Consider the following 23,019-nt stretch of genomic DNA (forward strand, 5'->3'; position numbering starts at 1 on the left):
GGAAGTAGGCGGTCTTACTGATGGCACGAATAGATGGTCGGAAGCTCATTTCAGGGTTAAATATGACACCAAGGTTGTGAACACTCTGGTTCAGCCTCAGACAGCTGCCAGGGAGAGGGATCGAGTTGATGGCTAGGGAATAGATTTTTGTGATAGGACCAAAGACAATCATTTCTTTCTTCCCAATATTTAGTTGGAGGAAAATTCTGCTCATCCAGTACTGGAATTCGGACAAGCAGTCAGACAATTCAGAGACAGTAGAAGGGTCAAGAGAGGTGGAGGAAAGGAAGAGCTAGATGTCATCAGTGTACATGTGGAAATTGATGCTGTGTTTTCAGATAATGTCGCCGCCAAGGGGCAGCATGTAGATGAGAAATAGGAGGGGACCAAGGATAGATCCTTGGGGTGCACCAGAGGTAACAGTGTGGGAGCGGGAAGAGAAGCCATTGCTAATGATTCTCTGGCTACGACTTGATTGAGAAGAATGGAATCAGGCGAATGCAGTCCCACCCAGCTGGACAACGGAGGAAGAGGACAAGTAGGAGGAGCTTTGCTCTGCATGAACCTATGTGATACATGAGCTGGGAAGATTTGATATTGGCATTGAGTGCCTGAAATGGGGACATGTCCCATGTGCAACTTGTCCTTACCTGAATGAGTATAAAATAGAATCAGAGTGCCATTATGTTGTATACACCCCAACGTGCCTTGTGTTATTTCTCTTTTGAACAAGCTTTTAAGGTAAGACATGGGGCTCAATTTTCCCCAATTATCTGCGCCGTTTTTTTGGCATACACCGTTTTTTTTGGAGTGAATACAAATATCCAAGTTTCCCCAAAGTTTCTGTGCCAGCATAACTCAGTTAGTTACGATTTTTTTAGGTTACGATTTTTTTGCGTCATCGGGGGCATCATAGTAACCTGATGTCTGCGCCAGTTTTTCACATTTAAGCAAGTTTGGCCAACTTACAGTTTTCCTAGGATGGCGTATGTGACCACACCCAAAAAACCTTCTGGGCACTTAAGAAAAAGCAGCGCTCATTATAAAATCGGCGCAGAAAGACGCCATTGTTTTTAGGCAAGGTTTTGGAAGGAGTCAAGAAGGCAAAGAATATGCATCATAAATCTGAATTGTTTCAAAGTCAAAATGGAGAAATTGGAAGTCTAATGCAATTCTTTAATATTTGATTTTTTCAAAGGACCACCCCACCACCGATCGTCTCCTCACTGGGCTCGAGGGTCAGAGTGTCGGCCGATAGAACCGTTCTCTTGACCGGACACAGGGATTCGGGCCTGGACTTCAAAAGAAGCCCGGGGGGTGGGGGGCGGGGGGCGGGGAAGTGGGTGGAGAGGGTGGAAGACGAACTGACATGCCAGCCACTTATATAAGGGATGAGAATCCTTATGCTATACAGCAGCTACAATAGAAGCCTGGGGAGCGGGGGTAGAAGCTGAGCCCCTGTGTCCGGGCGAGGAAGCGATTCTGCCGGTTGATGCTCTGACCCTCGAGCCCAGTGATGAAACATTCGGTCAGTGGTGAGGTGGTACTTTGAAAAAAATCTAAAATTAAAGAATTGCATTAGACTTTGTTGCCCCAAATGTCTTCATTTAACACCGAGCTTTCCGTTGTACATTTGCAGACCAGGGTGTGGTCCATACTAGGGCATGCACCTTGGTGAGGGAGAGAGGAAAGAGGTGTGAGTGCTTTGTCCTGCTGTTTTGAGCTTCTTGCAAAGCTACAATTAAACTATGGGGCAATATTGATAATGACATACCTTGTGCAAGCCTTCTGCATGATGGTGCTGCGGAGAAGATTGATTTGGCATCATCACCTGAGGAACCTCAGAGCACATAGGATGATGGGCAGGAGGCCTTACCCGTATCGGGTATATCGGGACAGGCATTCATGCCTGCACCTGAGTGATGCAGACTGTGTGAGAAGGCTGTGTTTCCGCAAATAAGTTGTAACCGAGATCTGCGAGTTAATAATAGCAGGCCTGCACCTTAGAAGTGTCAGGAGGACTGCTTTATCAGTTGAAGTAAAGGTAACAACTGCACTTTCATTTTATGCATCTGGATCATTCCAGGCCACAACTGGGGATATGTGCGCCATTTCTCAACACGCAACATATACCTGCATTCGGCAGGTGACTGCTGCACTATATGCCAGGAGGAATGACTATATAAAGTTCCCTATGACCACCCAGGCAATGCGTGACAGGGATGTGGGCTTTTCCAGGATTGCTGGCTTCCCAAAGGTACAGGGCTACATTGATTGTATCCACATCGCCTTGCAAGCACCTTTGGAGGATTCTGAGATGTACAGGAACAGAAAAGGCTTCCACTCGATGAACGTGCAGCTTGTCTGTGACGGCATGCATCGCATCATGGCACTAAATGTGAGATACCCTGGGAGCATCCATGATGCATTCATCCTATGTGAGAGCACTATATCTGCCATGTTTCAGCAGCAGCTAAAAGGGCAGAGCTGGCTGCTTGGGGACAAAGGGTATGGCCACGCAACCTGGCTCATGACGCCCCTACGTGTAACCTGGACGGAAGCTGACCGGAAATATAACATGTCGCACGTTACGACACGCAGCATAATAGGAAGGACCATTGGTATCTTGAAGCAGTGTTTCCGATGCCTGGACCATTCCGGAGGCTACTTGTAATACTCCCCTGAGATTGTCGGTCAGTTCACTGTTGTGTGCTGCATGCTGTATAATTTAGTCATCATGAGGCTGCAGTAGCTGGTAGTAGAAGACCTACTTGAGGTGAGAGTGGCTGATGATGAGGTGGAACATGCAGAGGACGAGGAAGCCATGCAATTACCTGAATCCGGAGCACGACGGCGGAGGGGGCTGGGCCATCGTGCCCCTTTAACGATTGCACGAGCCTTGAGCCAGTAGTTCATCCGTAAACGCTTTGCTACCTGAAGGCTGAGCGACAACTATTCCAAATGGACCATGTTTATTATTTGGACTTGTTCCGTAATGTTGTGTTGTATTAATGGAACACATAATGTAAATGATTCTTCTTTTTTTCAAAAAGTTGTGTTAATAATGCAACAAATAATTGAAATGATTCAATTATAATTTAAAATATATTTTATTCAAAAGTTTAACACTTGATTGTACTTAACTTTAATAAAAATATTCTTGTATCAAACTTTAAATTTTCAGTTAAGATCATTTACAAACTTTAAGATCACTTACAAATTTAAGATCACTTTCAAACTTTTAAACTTGTAAATTTACATCACTTACAAAAAACTTTTATTTTGAGAAAAGTTACAACAACAACAATAATAATAACAACAGCAGCAAAGAAAGGCTGCACCCATCTCTCCTCCACCTTATTCTAAGACCACACTGCGCTTGGGCTTGGTGACTCCAGCCCTGCCCGCAGGCGGTGGCACAGTGTTTCTCGGGTTAGTACCAAGCTTATTCTTTCGAGCATCTCATCACCCACCCCACTGATGGTGTCCAGGAGTGATCGCGTAAGGTCAATGCTCTCCCCACTCATTGCCATCATCTGAACCACTTCTGTTACATCCTGCAGCTCAGGAAAGTACTGTCGAGCTCTCTTTCCCCTCCTCACCCTGAGTGTGGCTCGCTGCATCCCACTGGGACCTGCAGCCTCGGACTGTGTGAAACCATGAAATGTCCCAACACTCAGGAAAGGGGTTGGCACCTTAATGGGTGGCACCAGCACCTCCTTCAAAGTGAGTACAACAGTGGGGGCTTCATTCTTCCCCCTCCCCCTGCCCCTCCACCTCCCCTTCACCCCCATGTTCTTGGGCTGGAAGTTGGGATTGGAAGATGTTCTCCTCTTCAGGCTCGTCCGCGTCTGAATCTTCTTCTGAATCGGCTTCAGCCTCGTCAGGGTTGGCCTCAAGTTCTGCAAAATATAACAGAACAGAGCAATGGTTAGCAGCAGAGGAGGGGGCAGGGTGGCATGAGTAGGCTCACACAGTGCAGGCAGCAGGCTGATTTGATGATGAATGTTAGCACATTGCATCAACTGAAGTGCAGCTGACATCCCCATGAACCGAAGCATGGCTAGCCCGCGCAGTACTTACCATTTAGCAAAGCTAAACTGTAGAATTTGCAGGACTTATCCTCTCCCTCGAGTGTGGGCCCAGCTTGTGCAGTGGTGGTTGCTTTTCTCCAGGCAGGACCCATCAAAGCAGCGTCCCTGTTTTCCACAGGTGTCAGTGGCTGCAGAGTTGCCGGGCCTGCTCCTGTTTGAGTTCTCTCTCTTTTGTTGGATGCCACCTTCCTCTGCAAATATGAAAATATAACTTTTTAGAGAGAGTGTCTTTCTGCTGGGTGGGACAGACAGATGGTTACATAGAAACATAGAAAATAGGTGCAGGAGTAGGCCATTCGGCCCTTCGAGCCTGCACCGCCATTCAATGAGTTCATGGCTGAACATGCAACTTCAGTACCCCATTCCTGCTTTCTCGCCATACCCATTGATCCCCCTCGTAGTAAGGACTACATCCAACTCCTTTTTGAATATATTTAGTGAATTGGTCTCAACAACTTTCTGTGGTAGAGAATTCCACAATTGCAATTCCAGTGAATAAATGAAAATATTACTTACACTAACTGTTTGACCAAGGTCCTGTCACTTCTTTTTACACTGGTTTCCGGACCTTGGGGTGGTCACCATTGCACTGTAATCTTGTGAAAGTTGGTTCCAGTGTTTCTTCATTTCTTTTGGTGAAACTTTTATTTGATCACTGCTGGTGTCCAGCTCATGCCATCTGTCCTCATTTACAGTAACCAGGGCCTCCACTTCATCCTGTGTGAAATTCTTGGTCCTTGAGCCGCGTTGCATATTGCAGTTCTGATTTTAAGTTTGCACACACCACTCAGAATTAACGTTCTCACACACAACTGGCTGTTTAAAAATGGCTAAATGCAGACCGGGACGTGAACTGGGCATAGGCGCCCAAAGCAGTCATGTAAAAAACATTTTTTTTTTTCGCGCATGTGCCTCCTTTTTTCCGTGCAGACATTAGGCTCCACCCCCCCAAAGCTAAAGGACAGGCTGCGTGGTGCCAATTTCAAAAATTACAACGGGGAAACTTTCAAGTTTTGCTTTGCGTAGTCGGGCCCCCAAAAAACGGGCTTAACTCTTGAAATACGCCAAAAAACGGCATTGGGGAAAATTGAGCCCAAGGTCTCCCCTTTAACCTTACCTTAAGCTTGCTAAATGTCTCGTGTCTTTGACAATATCAACCTCCACAGAGTTCAGTGGAGCAGAAGGTGAAAGGCTTGTGGCAACAACTACAAGCTAAGAAAAGTTCCATTCAATTATTTGTATTTTTGCACTTGATCTTTTCGTGACTTTGCTGTTTTATTTCTCATTATGCAGTTATTTTGTCAGTGCATATACAATACTTAAGATGATACTGAACTTAAATACCTGCCAAATAAAACAGATTCTGCAATGAATTAGTCAGCTAGCATTAAATTATCTTTATACCTAATGTTTAACGTTCAGTCATTTCAGTCAGACCGACCTCATTATAAAGTGAGTAAGAAATGAAACCAAACTGCAAGATGAGTAAGTTTTAACTGGTGTGTCTCCTACTAAGCATATTTACTGAAAAATAAATGGCCTCCATAGAGCTGTCAAAACATACAGGAACAGAAACATCAAGCCTCTGTCTGAAAGAACAGAGATTAATTAAAATAATTAGTTATTACTTATTTTGTTTCGGTCAGAATCTCAACTGGAAGTCTATCTCTTCAGAAGACTACCTCTTAAAAAAATAATGAGATTGCAGGATCTTTAATCATATTTGATCAATTTTCTGAATTGATTAAAAAGAGGCACGGTGGCTTCTAAGCTGATCTTTTCTTGATCATGTAGCTCATTGACAGCATCTCCCTTTTCCCCCTTATGTGCCAAGATAAAAAGAATGTCGGAAAAAATTCATCTTAATGAGCACCTACTGGAAAATCATCAAACAGATGGAGGGGGTGGCGGCTTGTGTTGAACTGTATTTAGTTGTTTAACCACATGCCAAAGCTACATGCAAAAAAGCACTGTGCCCCTTTCCTTTTCTTATAAGGTATTCTTTCAATTATAAAAGTTTAGATGAAATTTCGAGCACATCTGTTTTCCAGAAAAGTCTGTGAAATAATATTATTTTTTGAAAAATTGATCCAAAGGCTTGTTAGTAAATCATTTTAAAGGAACAAATATTTGTTCGGAACAATGTTATATTTGTGCTGCGTGACATGAAAACTTTTAAAGTGGAATGTATCTGATATAACTTATATCAGCTTGCATGTTTCCTTTACTTTAAGCACTCAATGGTTTAATTCTACCTATGCCTCCATTGCATGTTTTTCTCTCAGGCTTGTCCAGTAGGTCAGTGTGTCAGCTTCAGCTCACTTTGATCATTCAAGTCCCGCCCCAGAGACCTGAGTACATAATCTAGGCTGACATTGGCTACTTTTTAAAAATTTCTTCATGGGATGTGAGCATCGCTGGCAAGGCCAGCATTTATTATCCATCCCTAATTGCCCTTGAGAAGATGGTGGTGAGCTGCTTTATTGTACCACTGCAGTCTGTGTGGTGAAGGTACCTGTTAGGGAGGGAGTTCCAGGATTTTGACCCAGCAACAATGAAGGAACAGCAATATATTTCCAAGTCACGATGGTGTGTGTAAAGTCCTTACACAATACCACAAATCCACATGAGGCACATTCTATGGACAAGGTCGCTCCATGACCTGAACCTTTGTTCACAGGACCAAGAAGTGATGACTCTGCGTGGGACCTCACTTTATATACCTGGGTGACCAGGTGAGGAGTGTCTGCCACAAGTTCACCCCCTGTGGTCAAGGTGTGCATTTCTTACGTATATACAGTATTGCAGTGTTGTTACATAAAGGTTACATACATGATCGTGTGTGACTTGGAGGAGGTGGTGTTTCCATGCGCCTGCTGCTCTTGTCCTTCTAGATGGTAGAGGTTGTGGGTTTGGGAGGTGCTACCGAAGAAGCCTTGGCAAGTTTCTGCAGTGCATCTTATAGATGGTACTCATTGTAGCCATGGTACGCCAGTGGTGGAGCAAGTGAATGTTTAAGGTGGTGGATGAGGTGCTAATCAAGCGGGTTGCTTTGTCCTGGATGGTGTTGAGCTTATTGAGCATTATTGGAGCTGCACTCATCCAGGCAAGTGGAGAGTATTCTATCACCCTTCTGACTTGTGCCTTGGAGTGCTGCACTGTCAGAGGTGCCATCTTTTGAATGAGATGTTAAACTGAGGTCACAGCTGCCCTCTCAGATGGGTGTAAAAGATCCCATGGCAATATTTAGAAGAGCAGGGGAGTTCTCCCTGGTGGCCTGGCCAATATTTAGCCCTCAACCAACAGCACTAAAAAACAGATTATCTGGTCATTAAAACATTGCTGTTTGTGGGGCCTTTCTGTGTGCAATTTGGCTGCCATGTTTCCTATATTACAACAGGTACTGCACTTCAACAAAGTACTTAATATCTTTGTCCACTTTCACTTGAGGGATGGCAATCTATATCCACGACCGCCACCAGTTAGATAATCAGATGCCCTTACCTGTTCTTGCATTCCTTGGGTTATATTTATAACCATCCAATGTCTTTAGAAATAGTTTATAATTTGAACTTTTCTCGTGTAATCTTGTCCATTACACAACCATTCACTTATAAACTTTGCCGTGGGAAATCTTATCACTACACATTTTCAAGCTTATGCTATCAGACTTTGACACTTGAGCCATAAGTGAGTAAAGTCTTATGGGGAGTGGGCAGGGAAGTGGAGCTGAGTCCATGATCAGTTCAGCCATGATCTTATTGAATGATGGAGCAGGCTCTAGGGGCCAAATGGCCTAATCCTGCTGCTATTTCTTATGTTCTTATGACACAGCCCACAGCTATAATGTGTTACTATATTGGGATCTATGTTGATATATGGCTTAACCTTACAGGGCATATTTTTCTGCATCCCTTCCTCACCAGTGCTGGACAAAAGCACCAACAATTTCTGTCCCAGATCAGGCCCATCTCCTGGTAGAACAGATGGGGCAAGGAAGTGACTTTCAACTGCAGGCCTTCAAGGTCAGGACCATCTGTGCTGATGGAGATTGGTAAACAGTAGGAAGGTCTCGACTAGCTATTAACATCGTGGGTGCTTCTTAAATTGAGACAAAAAATGTTTATTGGCTTTTCTTCAGCCTGCCCGGGACACTTGCAGTTCAATGGGGTTTTAGGGGCCAGTCACAGGGCCAGAGTTTAGGGATAACCCTGTACTGGGACACCCAGAAAATGTTAGTACCGGAGAATGAGGTGGGTGGCTAGGAACAGCCCCTGTTACTTCATTTGAACAGCTCTGTTAGATCTGCACCTCCCAATCCTTCCCAAGAAAGCTCCAGAAATCCTGAGGCAACATAAAAGTAGCAGAGCCAGTCACCAATCTTTTCTTGACCTTTGCGGTGCATGAACTGTGCATTTCTTGGGGGCAGCAGTCAACATAATTGGCCTTTATCTCTGCACGCATCCCCAACATTGGCCCAAGGCAGAGCGGGGTAGTGCTGTTGCATATTATGTCATAGAATTACATAGAAGCTACAGCATAGAAACAGGCTATTCAGTAAAACTGGTCTATTTCATTATTTATACTTCTCACAAATCTCCTCTCACTTTAATTCCCTCTTCCTACCCTGCCCCCCATCTCTCTATTCACTTTTGTCTCATGTATGCATCAGGTCTCCCCTTAAAAGCATCAATTCTACAGGGATTCTTATGAATGGACGGGACCAGCAATACATCGCAATATCCGGATTTGTGCGGCTGATGGGTGAGGTAGTGGACATTCATAAGATCAGCTCTTATTAGTCAACTTCTGGGTTTGTTACATAGGATTTCCCTGATTTGAGAAATTCTATTCTGCGATTTCATTCATGTTTTTTTGTCATGAATTCCGTAAAGCAATGGCCTTGACAATGACTAGTAAATGTCAAATGCAGTACGCTTTCTGGTACGTAAATCCAAGTTTCTTTCAAAGTTGGCTTTTGATGATCTAACGTTCTGCTGAATCAGCATTTTAATTTCCATTCAAAATGCATTTTATTGCAGTCAGCTAGGTCAAGCGCACAAACATTATGGAAAGCAATTCTCCAAGGTCACTTGTCTCCTACTCTGTTCCCCAATTTTCAAGACTTTAGACAGTCCTCAAACAAAAATGAATTTTGTATCTCTCCATACTCCTCCCCACCAAATTAATTGCAGCAAATAATTTCTTGCTCTCTTTCTCTTTCTTAATTCATTTGTCAAGGGCATTCTGCAGCCAGTGAATAGAATGTGCATCTATTTCGAGCTTCCTCCGATTATCAAATAAGTTCATACAGTTTATATTGTCTAAAATAATCAAAAGTGAATTAGATTCCACGTGCTCGGCATAACACTGAGCGCAGTCACTCTTTTAACCCTTTACATTACTGCTTCACTTGCTTAAATCTCTTACACAAGAGCATGCACTAGAAATAAAGTAATGAGGTAGTACAAGAGGATATGGGACACATGGGATTACGACTAATCCTCACGTGGACGATAAACACCTGGATGGACTAGTTGGGCCAAAATACTGTTTCTATGTTGTAATTTCTATGTAAAATGTTGTAACCCAAATCATGTAAACTTAGCTGAGTTGGGCACAATATTTTTCCTAAAGTACTTGGAAATTGCCTGATTTGTGAACTTGGTTTGGCTCATATTATGGTTCCAGGTGACATTGAATCAGTTTGGAAGCAGCCTGAGTGCTCAGGCACATGACATTTAGCATTAAAAACAACTTAATGGAACTATGCATTCAAAAGTAAATTAAATTGAACAGCTCCTTTAGCCAGTTGTGCATTTTCCACAACAGAAAATAAAAACATAGAGACATGCTTCGCAAGTTTGTTTATTTATGTTCAGTTCATGTTTTTAACATTCAATATTTTGCTCTGCGCCATCCCTCAAAGTCACGTGTTGCCTTTAGTAATCATTTTTAACAGTTGGAAAGATTAATGATTAGCTATAATATTCTTCATTTGGTTCCCAATCTCCTTTCTGCATTGTTCTGAATATCATGCCTACGGCTGCAACTTGTAAGAATTTGGCGAAAACACTTTTTGGGCATTGCTACTATAAATAAAAGCATTGTGACGGTGGAGACCGAAAAGATCTGTCTATGACTGTATATTACTGTTCACGACTATAATTCCGATGTCTAGAACTATTGTAAGAGGAGTGATTCGAAACCACCAGGGGCAAAACCACTTACAACCAGAACGTTGTTGCAAAGTTGAATTTGCTTCACACCAAAACTAAAGTTGCAGCATAAATCTGGAGTCAGAGGTTGAACGGAAGCTGGATCTACATCATACAAAGTGAAACTGCTTTGCATCAATACTACAATTGTAATGTAAATGCAGCCCTAAATAATGCGAGTGAAACAAGAGAACTGGCTTAATGGAGTAAAAGCAGAAGAATTAGTCATTAAATCAAAGTCCTTTGGTGATGAAGTTATTTTAGTTGTACATTGTTACTTAAACGTCTTTCGGATGAGACGTTAAACTGAGGCAACGTCTGCTCTCTCATGTGGATATAAAAGATCCCACAGTACTATTTCGAAGAACAGTAGTGGAATTATCCCCGGTTTTCCGGACAATATTTATCACTCAATCAAAATAAGAAAAAAACACATTATCGCATTGCTGTTTCTCGGAGCTTGCTTGTGTGCAAATTGGCTGTTGTGTTTCCTACATTGCAACAGTGACTACACTCCAAAAGTACTTAATTGGCTGTAAAGTACCTTGCGACGTCTGGTGGTTGTGAAAGGCGCTATATAAATCCAAGTCTTTCTTTTTCTTTTAAATGTGTTTTAAAAATGGCTCAAGTGATTGATGGGTTAATGGTACCTAACTAATTCTTAGGTCTAATATGTGACGACATCTGATTCCACGTGAGAATAGTCCAGTATACATCAAAATGTACAAAAAAAATATCCATTTTTGTATCTTATAGTTTAATGAGTGCCTTCTTGATGTACTTGTGTTAGCCTAATCCGTGATATTTATTATGGAGGGTGAGTGTAGACTTACAAGTCGGTATTCCTAGAGGAGGAGGCTCCATGAACATCCCCATCTTCAACGATGGTGGAGCTCAGCACATGAGTGCAAAAGACAATGTTGAAGCAGTCACAACCATCTTCGGCTAGAAGTGCGAAGTGGATGATCCTTTTAGGCCTCCTCCTGAGGTCCCCACCATCAAAGATGCCATTCTTCAACTAATTAGATTCACTCCACGTGACATCAAGAAGCAGCTGAGTGCACTGAACACACCAAAGGCTACGAGTCCCAATAACATCCCGGTTGTAGGGCTGAAGACCTGTGCTCCAGAGGTAGCCATGCCTCTCGCCAAGCTGTTCCAGAACAGTTACAACACTGGCGTCAACCTGACAATGTTGAAAATTGCCCAAGTATGTCCTGTCCACAAAAAGTAGAACAAAGTCAACTCGGCCAATTACCGCCCGAGCAACCTACTCCATCAACAGCAAAGTGATGAAAGAAGACAACAGGATTATCGAGCTCACCAATACTCACGCGCCAATAACCTGCTCACTGATGCTCAGTTTGGATTCCAGCAGTGGCACCCAGCTCCACACCTCATCACAGCCTTGGTCCAAACATGGACAGAGGACTGAATTCCAAAACTGAGGTGAGAGTGACCATCCCTGACATCAAGGCAACATCAAGAAGCCCTAGTAAAACTGAAGTCAATGTGGATCGGGGGAAAACACTCCAGTGGCTGCAGTTATACTGGCACAAAGAAAGATGGTTGTGGTTGTTGGTGGACAAACATCTCAGGCAGTGACCTCGGACCACCCATCTTCAAATGCTTCATCAATGACCTTCCCTCAATCATAAGGTCAGTAATGAGGCCCATTGCTGATGATTGCACAACGTTCAGCTCCATTTGAAATTTCTGAGTAATTTCTCAGTCCATGCGGCATGTAGCAAGCCTTGGACAGCATCAGATTTGGACTGATAAGTGGCAAGTAATATTCATGACACACAATTGCCAGGCAATGACCATCTCCAGCATAGGTGAGTCTCACCCTAACCATCTCCCCTTGTCATTCAATGGCTCAATGGCATTACCATCACCAAATTCCCAGACCATCAACATCCTGGTAGTCACTATTGAGCTGAAACTGAACTGGACCAGCTACATAAATCTCATAGTGATTAGAGCAGGTCAGTGTAGTCTGTGGTGTGTGGCTCACCTCCTAACCCCCCAAAGCCTACAAGACACAAATCAGGAGTGTAATGGAGTACTCTCCACTTGCCTGGATAGATATAGCTGCAACAACATTCAAGCAGCTCAACACCATCCAGGACAAAGTAATCTACTTAATTGACACCTAATCCACTAGCCTAGACATGCACTCACTCCACCACCAGCACACCGTGGCTGCAGTGTGCACTCTGTTTAGGATGCACTGCAGCAACTTTCCAAGGCTTCTTCGGCAGCACCTCCCAAACCCACGATCACCACCACTTAGAAGGGCAAGGGCAGCAGGTGTATGGGAACACAATGACATGCAAGTTCTCCTCAAAGCACACACCATCCTGACATGGACATATATCGTTCTTACAAATGGTCACTAGGTCAAAATCCTGGAACTCCCTACCTAACAGCATTGTGGGAGCACCTTCCCCACATGGACTGTAACAATTCAAAAGAAGGCTGACCATCAACATCTTAGAGCAACTAGGATGGGTAATTAATGGTGGCCTTGCCAACAATGCCCATAATCCAAGAAGGCTTATTAAAAAATTATTTCCAAATGTCAAGCCTTCTAAAACTGAAGTAAAATTGGAAGCCAATGCATGCTGGAGCATTCTTCTTGCAAGTCATAGATTTGTATAATCAACCTATTGCAAATTTGGAATGTTAAAATTCAGCTGGACATGAAAATCCATTCTGGGACTTATAATAACCGTGCCTCTGATCAGTTTCTGAAGTCGAATCTGTACACATAGTTCAGGATTAAGAGGTATTATAGAAAAGTAATGACTGCACCTTTAAAACTTCAAATCATTTGTAACGAAAATGATTTGTGACTTCAAGTGCCACATTGCAAATGTGTTGGTGCTGATTCACAGAAATTCTAGGCTTGCTTTCACATTGCCTATTAACAGATGAATTCTATTAACTGAAATGCACTGACAGCAATGAAAATCTATCGTTTAGACATCATCCTTATTAAGCAAAAGTCATCAGTACTGATTAAAATCATTGGGTGCAATGGACATCACTTGGTGACTGGCAAAATGTTGCCATTAGCCACTTCACTAGTGATTAGTATCCACTGTACCAGAGGCATAGTTCTCCCCAATTCATCTGCTTTGAGGCTCTCATGCTTCAGTCAGAAACAATATGGTAAATCCAATTATTTGCTAAGTGAATCATAGTAATTCAATGTGTAGTATCAAGTCCAATAGCTGCCACATGCCTTGAAGAAGAAACAATATCGACGCAAGGGATGTGCCCAGGTCTCGATAAAACCTGATGTAGACACTATGGGCTCAATTTTCCCCAGTGATTTGTGCCGTTTTTTTTGAGCAGGCTGCTTTTTTTGGCCTAAGTTTAAAAAAACAGTTTCCCCAATCAATTTGCACCAGCATAACTCAGTTAGTTATGATTTTTTTTAGGTTTGTTTTTTTTTTTAGCCAAAGGGGGCATAATGTGCCAATTCTGGCCATTTAGGCAAGTTTGGCCACCTCAGAGTTACTCCAGTTCTGCTCAGGCCAGCGTATGTGGCCTCTGCAGAAAAACCTTCTGGAGAGTTAAAGAAATTGGCGCAGGTAAGGAAATCGGCGCAGGTAAGTGCAGCAGATGTCCAGAGAGAGAGAGTGAGAGAGAGAGAGAGAGACCGAGAGAGAGAGAGGCCAAGACGGAGACCGAGAGAGAGAGAGAGACCGAGACCGAGACCGAGACTGAGACTGGGCCGCCATTTTTTGGGATGTTGGGTGGGAGAGCGGACAGGCAGGTAAGTTGCTGCAATATATTTTAATGTGTTTTTAAATTAATGCAATGTTTTTTAATGTTTTGCAGCTGGCTGTATGTTTCACTTTGCAGCCTCAGCTCGCATTGTGTCCCGAGGTACCATTGCAGCCCGATCTTTTTGGCGTAGATCAAGACTCCACCCTCAAAAATTAAAGGAAAGGTATGGCCACGCCAAAATGAAGAAATCCAGTAGAGAAACTTAGAACTTTTTTTTTGGCGTTCTTGGGCCCCCAAAAAACGGGCGTAACTCTTCAACTACGCCAAAAAAAAGCTTTGGGAAAATTGAGCCCCATAATGCAATGGCAAAAAGTGAATTATTATGCAACAATACTTGAATCGGTGATAGGGACCATTAGGTGGAGCACAATGCCTATGATTGCTCGCACAAGAACATCGGTGTCTTCCAGTCTCAAGCAAATGAATATTAAATGTCAGATTTTCTTAGCTGAGGTTTACCACTGTATCATGAAATTGTTGTTACAGCAGTAAAGTTAAAAAACTGACGAAGAGACAAATACTCAGTGTAAGAGTTTAGCTTGTGAGTGGCATTACCTTTGCTCTATTGACCTATTCATCTAATTTATGTTTTTTTAATTTGTTCATGGGATGTGGGCGTTGCTGGAAAGGCCATGCATTTATTGCCCATCCCTAATTGCCCTTGAGAAGGTGGTGGTGAGCCGCCTTCTTGAACCGCTGCAGCCCGTTTGATGAAGGTATTCCCACAGTGCTGTTAGGGACAGAGTTCCAGGATTTTGACCCAGCAACGATCAAGGAATGGCAATATACTTCCAAGTTAGGATGGTGTTTAACTTGATGGGGAACTTGTAGGTGATGGTGTTCCCAATCCACCTGCTGCACTTGGCCTTCTAGGTGGTAGAGGTTGCAGGTTTAGGAGAAGCTGCTGAAGAAGTCTTGACGAGTTGCTGCAATGCATCTTGTAGATGGTACAGACTACAACCACGGTGCGCTGGTGATGGAGGGAGTGAATGTTTAAGGTGGTGGATGGGGTGAAAATCAAGCGGGCTGCTTTGTCCTGGACGGTATCGAGCTTCTTGAGTGTTGTTGGAGCTGCACTCATCTAGACAAGTGGGGAGAATTCCATAACACTCCTGACTTGTGCATTGTAGATGGTGGAAAGGCTTTGGGAGTCAGGAGGTGCAACACTCACTGCAGAATACCCAACCTCTTTCGTGCTGTTGGAGCCACAGTATTTATGTGGCTGGTCCAGTTAAGTTTCTGGTCAATGGTGACCACCTAGATGTTGATGGTGAGGGATTCGGCGATGGTAATACCGTTGAATGGCAAGGGGTGATGGTTAGTCTCTCGCTTGTTGGATTAGTCATTGCCTGGCACTTGTTTGGCATGAATGTTACTTGCAACTTATAAGCCCAAGCCTAAATGTCATCCAGGTCTTGCTGTATGTGGGCATGGACTGCTCCATTATCTGAGGAATAGTGAATGTCACTGAACTCTGTGCAGTGTTCAGTGACCATCCTTCTGAGTTTATGATGGCGGGATGGTCATTGATGAAGCAGCTGAAAATTGTTGGGCCGAGGACACTACCCTGAGGAACTCCCACAGCGATGTCCTGGAGCTGAGATGATTGGCCTCCAATCACCACAACCATCTTCCTTTGTGCTAGGTATGACTCCAGCCAGTGGAGAGTTTTCTCCCTGATTCTCATTGACTTCAGTTTTACTAGGGCTCCTTGCCACCATACTCAGTCAAATGCTGCCTTGATGTCAATGGCAGTCACTCTCACCACACCTCTGGAATTCAACTCTTTTGTCTATGTTTGGACCAAGGCTGTAATGAGGTCTGGAGCCGAGTGGTCCTGTTCGAACCCAAACTGGGCTTCGGTGAGCAGATTATTGGTGAGTAAGTGCCACTCGATAGCACTGTCAATGACACCTTCCATTACTTTGCTGATGATTGAGAGTAGACGGATGGGACGGTAATTGGATAAGTTGTATTTGTCCTGCTTTTTGTGGACAGGAAATACCTGGGCAGTTTTCCACATTGTCGGGTAGATGCTAGTGTTGTAGTTGTACCGGAACAGCTTGGCTAGAGGCGCGGCTAGTTCTGGAGCACAAGTCTTCAGCATGACAGCTTGGATGTTGTTGGGGCCCATACCCTTTGCTGTATCCTGTGCGCTCAGTCATTTTGTGATATCATGTGAAGTGAATCGAATTGGATGAAGACTGTATTCTGTGATGGTAGGATCTCAGAAGGAGGCCAATATGGATCATCCACAAGGCAGTTCTGGCTGGAGATAGTTGCAAATGCTCCAGTCTTGTCTTTTGTACTCACGTGCTGAGGTCCACTATCACTGAAGATGGGGATATTCATGGAGCCTTCTCCTCACGTTAGTTGTTTAATGGTCCACCACTATTCACGACTGGATGTGGCAGGACTGCAGAGCTTTAATCTGATCCTTTGATTGTTAACATTGTTGTCTTTTTCTTTTTTATATCAGTAAGTAACCTGTGAACATTGTTGTCGCCAAATTAATTGTAACTAAGGGTTAAGTCATGGCAGGAGAGCTCGGACATGTGATATGCTCCTCCTGTACCATGTGGGAACTCAGGGACACTTCCGGTGTCCCTGACGACTACGTGTGCGGGAAGTGTATCTGCCTCCAGCTCCTGACGGACCACATTGCGGAATTGGAGCTGAGGGTGGATTCACTCTGGAGCATCCACGATGCTGCGAATGACGTGAGTAGCACGTGGAGTGAGTTGGTCTTACCGCAGGTGAAGGGTCCACAGCCAGCTAGAGAATGGAAGATCGGCAGGAAGAGCAGTGCAAGAAAGGTAGTGCAGGGGTCCCCTGCGGTCATCCCCCTGCAAAACAGATACACTGCTTTAAGTACTGTTGAGGGTGATGACTCATCAGGGGAGGGCAGCAGCAGCCAAGTTCATGGTACCGTGGCTGGCTCTGTTGCACAGGAGGGCAGGAAAAAGAGTGGGAGAGCGATAGTGATAGGGGATTCAATTGTCAGGGGAATTGATAGGCATTTCTGCGGCCGCAACCGAGACTCCAGGATGGTATGTTGCCTCCCTGGTGCAAGGGTCAAGGATGTCTTGGAGCAGGTGCAGGACATTCTGAAAAGGGAGGGAGAACAGCCAGTTGTCGTGGTGCACATTGGTACCAACGACATAGGTTAAAAAAAGGGATGAGGTCCGACGAGGCGAATTTAAGGAGCTAGGAGCTAAATTAAAAAGTCGGACCTCAAAAGTAGTAATCTCGGGATTGCTACAAGTGCCACATGCTAGTCAGAGTAGGAATCGCAGGATAGCGCAGATGAATACCTGGCTTGAGCAGTGGTGCAGCAGGGAGGGATTCAAATTCCTGGGGCATTGGAACCGGTTCTGGGGGAGGTGGGACCAGTACAAACCGGACAGTCTGCAGCTAGGCAGGACCGGAACCAATGTCCTAGGGGGAGTGTTTGCTAGTGCTGTTGGGGAGGAGTTAAACTAATATGGCAGGGGAATGGGAACCAATGCAGGGAGACAGAGGGAAACAAAATGGAGACAGAAGCAAAAGACAGAAAGGAGATGAGTAAAAGTGGGGGGCAGAGAAACCCAAGGCAAAAAACAAAAAGGGCCAATGTACAGCAAAGTTCTAAAGGGTCAAAGTGTAATAAAAAGGCAAGCCTGAAAGCTCAGTGCCTCAATGCGAGCAGTATTCGGAACCCCGGAAAGGGCTCTGAGCTAGTTGGAGTGGGTGAGAACTCAGATGAACAGGACCCCAAGAAAGAATGCAGAAGGCAGGAGGCAACAGAGCAGAGTATCACTGGGGTAAGTGTAAACCACAAGGTGATAGGAAGGGACAATATGTATGAATATAAAGGGGCTGCAGGAGGGGTCAAAACTTAAAATCATGGTTTAAAAACTAGTATTAAAACATTCGACCTAACCGCACGCAGCATTCGAAATAAAGTAAATGAGTTGACGGCACAAATCATTACAAATGGGTATGATTTGGTGGCCATTACAGAAACGTGGTTGCAGGGTGGCCAAGACTGGGAATTAAATATACAGGGGTATCTGACAATTCGGAAGGATAGACAAGAAGGGAAAGGAGGTGGGGTAGCTCTGTTAATAAAGGATGATATCAGGGCAGTTGTGAAAGATGATATTGGCTCTAATGAACAAAATGTTGAATCATTGTGGGTGGAGATTAGAGATAGTAAGGGGAAAAAGTCACTGGTGGGCGTAGTTTATAGGCCCCCAAATAATAACTTCACGGTGGGGCGGACAATAATCAAGGGAATAATGGAGGCATGTGAAAAAGGAACGGCAATAGTCATGGGGGATTTTAATCTACATATCGGTTGGTCAAATCAAATCGCACGGGGTAGCCTGGAGGAGGAATTCATAGAATGCATACGGGATTATTTCTTAGAACAGTATGTTACAGAACCTACAAGGGAGCAAGCTATCTTAGATCTGGTCCTGTGTAATGAGACAGGAATAATAAACGATCTCCTAGTAAAAGATCCTCTCGGAATGAATGATCACAGTTTGGTTGAATTTGTAATACAGATTGAGGGCGAGGAAGTAGTGTCTCAAACGAGCATACTATGCTTAAACAAAGGGGACTACAGTGGGATGAGGGCAGAGTTAGCTAAAGTAAACTGGGAACACAGACTAAACGGTGGCACAATTGAGGAACAGTGGAGGACTTTTAAGGAGCTCTTTCATAGTGCTCAACAAAAATATATTCCAGTGAAAAAGAAGGGCGGTAAGAGAAGGAATAACCAGCCGTGGATAACCAAGGAAATAAAGGAGAGTATCAAATTAAAAACCAATGCGTATAAGGTGGCCAAGGTTAGTGGGAAACTAGAAGATTGGGAAAATTTTAAACGACAGCAAAGAATGACTAAGAAAGGGAGGACTTTGAGACAATCACTATCACTTGGGAGGTAGTGCTGGATAGGCTAATGGGACTCAAGGTAGACAAGTCCCCTGGTCCTGATGAAATACATCCCAGGGTATTAAAAGAGATGATGGAAGTTATAGCAGATGCATTCGTTATAGTCTACCAAAATTCTCTGGACTCTGGGGAGGTACCAGCGGATTGGAAAGCAGCTAATGTAACGCCTCTGTTTAAAAAAGGGGGCGTTACATTAGCTCCTCCCTTCCCACATTCCCGTGACCAGCAATCTTTGGCATGGTTTTTGTGTCTTCCACTGTGAAGACCGAAGCAAAATAAAGGCAGGTAACTATAGGCCGGTTCTCATCTGCAGTGGGGAAAATGCTTGAAGCTATCATTAAGGAAGAAATAGCAGGACATCTAGATAAGAATAGTGCAATCAAGCAGACGCAACATAGATTCATGAAGGGGAAATAATGTTTAACTAATTTACTGGAATTGTTTGAGGATATAACGAGCATGGTGGATAGAGGTGTACCGATAGATGTGGTGTATTTAGATTTCCAAAAGGCATTCCATAAGGTGCCACACAAAAGGTTACTGCAGAAGATAAAGGTATGCGGAGTCAGAGGACATGTATTGGCATGGATCGAGAATTGGCTGGCTAACAGAAAGCAGAGAGTCGGGATAAATGGGTCCTTTTCGGGTTGGAAATCGGTGGTTAGTGGTGTGCCACAGGGATCAGTGCTGGGACCACAACTGTTTACAATATACATAGATGACCTGGAAGAGGGGACAGAGTGTAGTGTAACAAAATTTGCAGATGACACAAAGATTCGTGGGAAAGTGGGTTGTGTAGAGGACACAGAGAGGCTGCAAAGAGATTTAGATAGGTTAAGCGAATGGGCTAAGGTTTGGCAGATGGAATACAATGTCGGAAAATGTGAGGTCATCCACCTTGGAAAAAAAACAGTAAAAGGGAATATTACTTGAATGGGGAGAAATTACAACATGCTGCGGTGCAGAGGGACCTGGAGGTCCTTCTGCATGAATCCCAAAAAGTTAGTTTGCATGTGCAGCAGGTAATCAGGAAGGCGAATGGAATGTTGGCCTTCATTGCGAGAGGGATGGAGTACAAAAGCAGGGAGGTCCTGCTGCAACTGTACAGGGTATTGGTGAGGCCGCACCTGGAGTACTGCGTGCAGTTTTGGTCACCTTACTTAAGGAAGGATATACTAGCTTTGGAGGGGATACAGAGACGATTCACTAGGCTGATTCCAGAGATGAGGGGGTTACCTTATGATGATAGATTGAGTAGACTGGGTCTTTACGTTGGAGTTCAGAAGGATGAGGGATGATCTTATAGAAACATTTAAAATAACGAAAGGGATAGACAAGATAGAGGCAGAGAGGTTGTTTCCACTGTTCGGGGAGACTAGAACTAGGGGGCACAGCCTCAAAATATCAGGGAGCCAATTTAAAACCGAGTTGAGAAGGAATTTCTTCTCCCAGAGGGTTGTGAATCTGTGGAATTCTCTGCCCAAGGAAACAGTTGAGGCTGGCTCATTGAATGTTTTCAAGTCAAAGGTAGATAGATTTTTAACCAATAAGGGAATTAAGGGTTACGGGGAGCTGGCGGGTAAGTGGAGCTGAGTCCACGGCCAGATCAGCCATGATCTTGTTGAATGGCGGAGCAGGCTCGAGGTGCTAGATGGCCTACTCCTGTTCCTAATTCTTATGTTCTTATGTTCTTATGATTGTAGTATCGCTTAGCCATGTCTATAGCATGTTATTTCTGCTTTTTAGCATGCATGTTGTCCTGTGTTGCAGCTTCTCCAGATTGGCACATCATTTTTAGGTATGCCTGGTGCTGCTCCTGGCATGCTCTTCTACACTCCTCATTGAACCAGGGTTGGTCCGCTGGCTTCATGGTAATGGTTGGGTGATGGATATGCCAGGCCATGAGGTTACAGATTGTGGTGGAATACAATTCTGCTGCTGCTGATGGCCTACAGCCTCGTGGATGCCCAGTTTTGAACTGCTAAATCTGTTCTTCCTACAATCTTTATACTGGAAAATTAAATATGACAGCATTAATGTCATGAAGTGTCTTTTTACAGTGTGATTATGACTTCTGGTACTATTTTTGGAAACAGTGCAGAGTTACACATTCACTCACAACCAATCTCCAAGAATAAAATCTGAGTTCTGTGATCTCTAATTAAATGAACTGCTCTGTTCTGAGTCCCTAAATATCAGTAAGATTTTTAAAGTTTTAAAATAGCTCATAAAAATTCATTGTTTTTCAAATAGATTTACCTAAAATCTACAGCACAGAAACTGGCCATTCGGTCCAGCTGGTATGTGCTGATGTCTATACTCTACACATGCCCCCTCCAACTCTATTTTCCTCTTTCTACTTTGTCCCTTATCCTTCTATGATTTTTTTCCCTCACGTATGTATCAAGCCTCCCCTTAAATGCATTAATGTTATTTGCCTCAACCACTCTTCCTGTTCACGTAGCTGAGTGGATGTTCTGTAGATACCCACAATGCAATGTGGGTGCCATTGATTGCTCCGTGGACTTTGCGGAAGCCAGCAACTCCATAAAATGATATGGCCCTATCTCTCGACTGTCTTACTGTAATCCCAAAGGTTATGAATTGGGCTGCTCTCATGTAACGAGCACCAGTGACCTGACAAATGCATGCCCGCACTGATGGCTGATGTTACAATGATTCCCCATGGCTGCCGGAACTAACCCTGTGTCATAAAGTTGTGAGCCATGGTTATTTTGATGGTCAGTGAGAAAGCAGTGTGAGCAGATGATCATGGCTTGAGATCTTCCTGCAACAGTGCAGAGATGCCCTATTGCCTCTTTGGTAAAGTGCGCTATTCTTATGCACATGTCCTCAGAGAGGTTCTTATGTGACCTACGCTGCCAGTATATTTGATTGGGAGGGGGTGTAGGTAATACTTGGTGGCCTGCATCCTTCCTACAGGTACCTGACCCACCTTAACGACATCCTCCCCCTCATCCTCCATGAGAATGATATATAGCGGTTTGACGCTATGGAAAGTTGTACCTGTTCCTGAGATGCCCTGACTGCGGGTGTGCGTGGGGGTTCTGCAAATCTTATGAGTGAGGGAGGACTAACTTGCTGAGACTCAGTCAAAGGCAAGTGCAAGTATTTGTTGAGATAAATCCAAATGAAAAAAAAGTTCAAAAAAGCATATGCAAACTGCCAAAGTTGGTGATTGAACACTCCACAGTCTCAGGCTCACACTTGTGCCTTGATCAAGTGATCCTGGCAGCTGCTGCACCTCATTAGGCTCAGTTTGATTTACCCAGAGCACGTTCGGAGAGCAAACCCAGGAAACTCGCAGCTTGCTCCTCCATTAGCTCGCACTCTGACATAAGCAAATGAGGCCAGCCAGCAATCGGCGAACGGATCGCAGGAATTCTCAAAAAGCACGAGGGAAAATGGCGGAAACGTTTTAAAGCCGCACAAAGGTGGAATCGAATTTCCGTCGCTCAGCTGAACCTCTGCAAAGTGTGCTCAGATCAGCCTTTCCGAGAGGTCTGACAACACTAGAAACATACCAAATCAATGCAGATGTGGCTAATAATGTTACAATTATTCTACTTCACTTGTTCCCCAAGCATCTCACTCTTCGAACTCTGTACCTTTTCAAAAGAATTCCAATGCTTTGCATAAACAGGAACACAATGCAGAAATAAACAAACTAGCTGATGATTTTAGCCCAGTTTAGTTCAATATAAACCCACTAAAAGCCCTTTTCAAAACTTCCACTCCTAGGCATAAAACTGACTTCACAGATTTTTTGCCATGTTAGAAAATCAGACTGATTTTCATTTACATTGAAAGCAATACAAGAAAGAAACAAAGGACTTGCATTTATATAGTGCCTTTCATGACCTCAGGATGTCCCAAAACGTTTTTGAAATGTAGCCGCTGTTGGAATGCAGGAAACACGGCAGCCAATTAGCACAACGCAAGGT

This window comes from Pristiophorus japonicus, chromosome 4 (assembly GCF_044704955.1).
Source record: "Pristiophorus japonicus isolate sPriJap1 chromosome 4, sPriJap1.hap1, whole genome shotgun sequence".
NCBI lineage: Eukaryota > Metazoa > Chordata > Chondrichthyes > Pristiophoridae > Pristiophorus > Pristiophorus japonicus.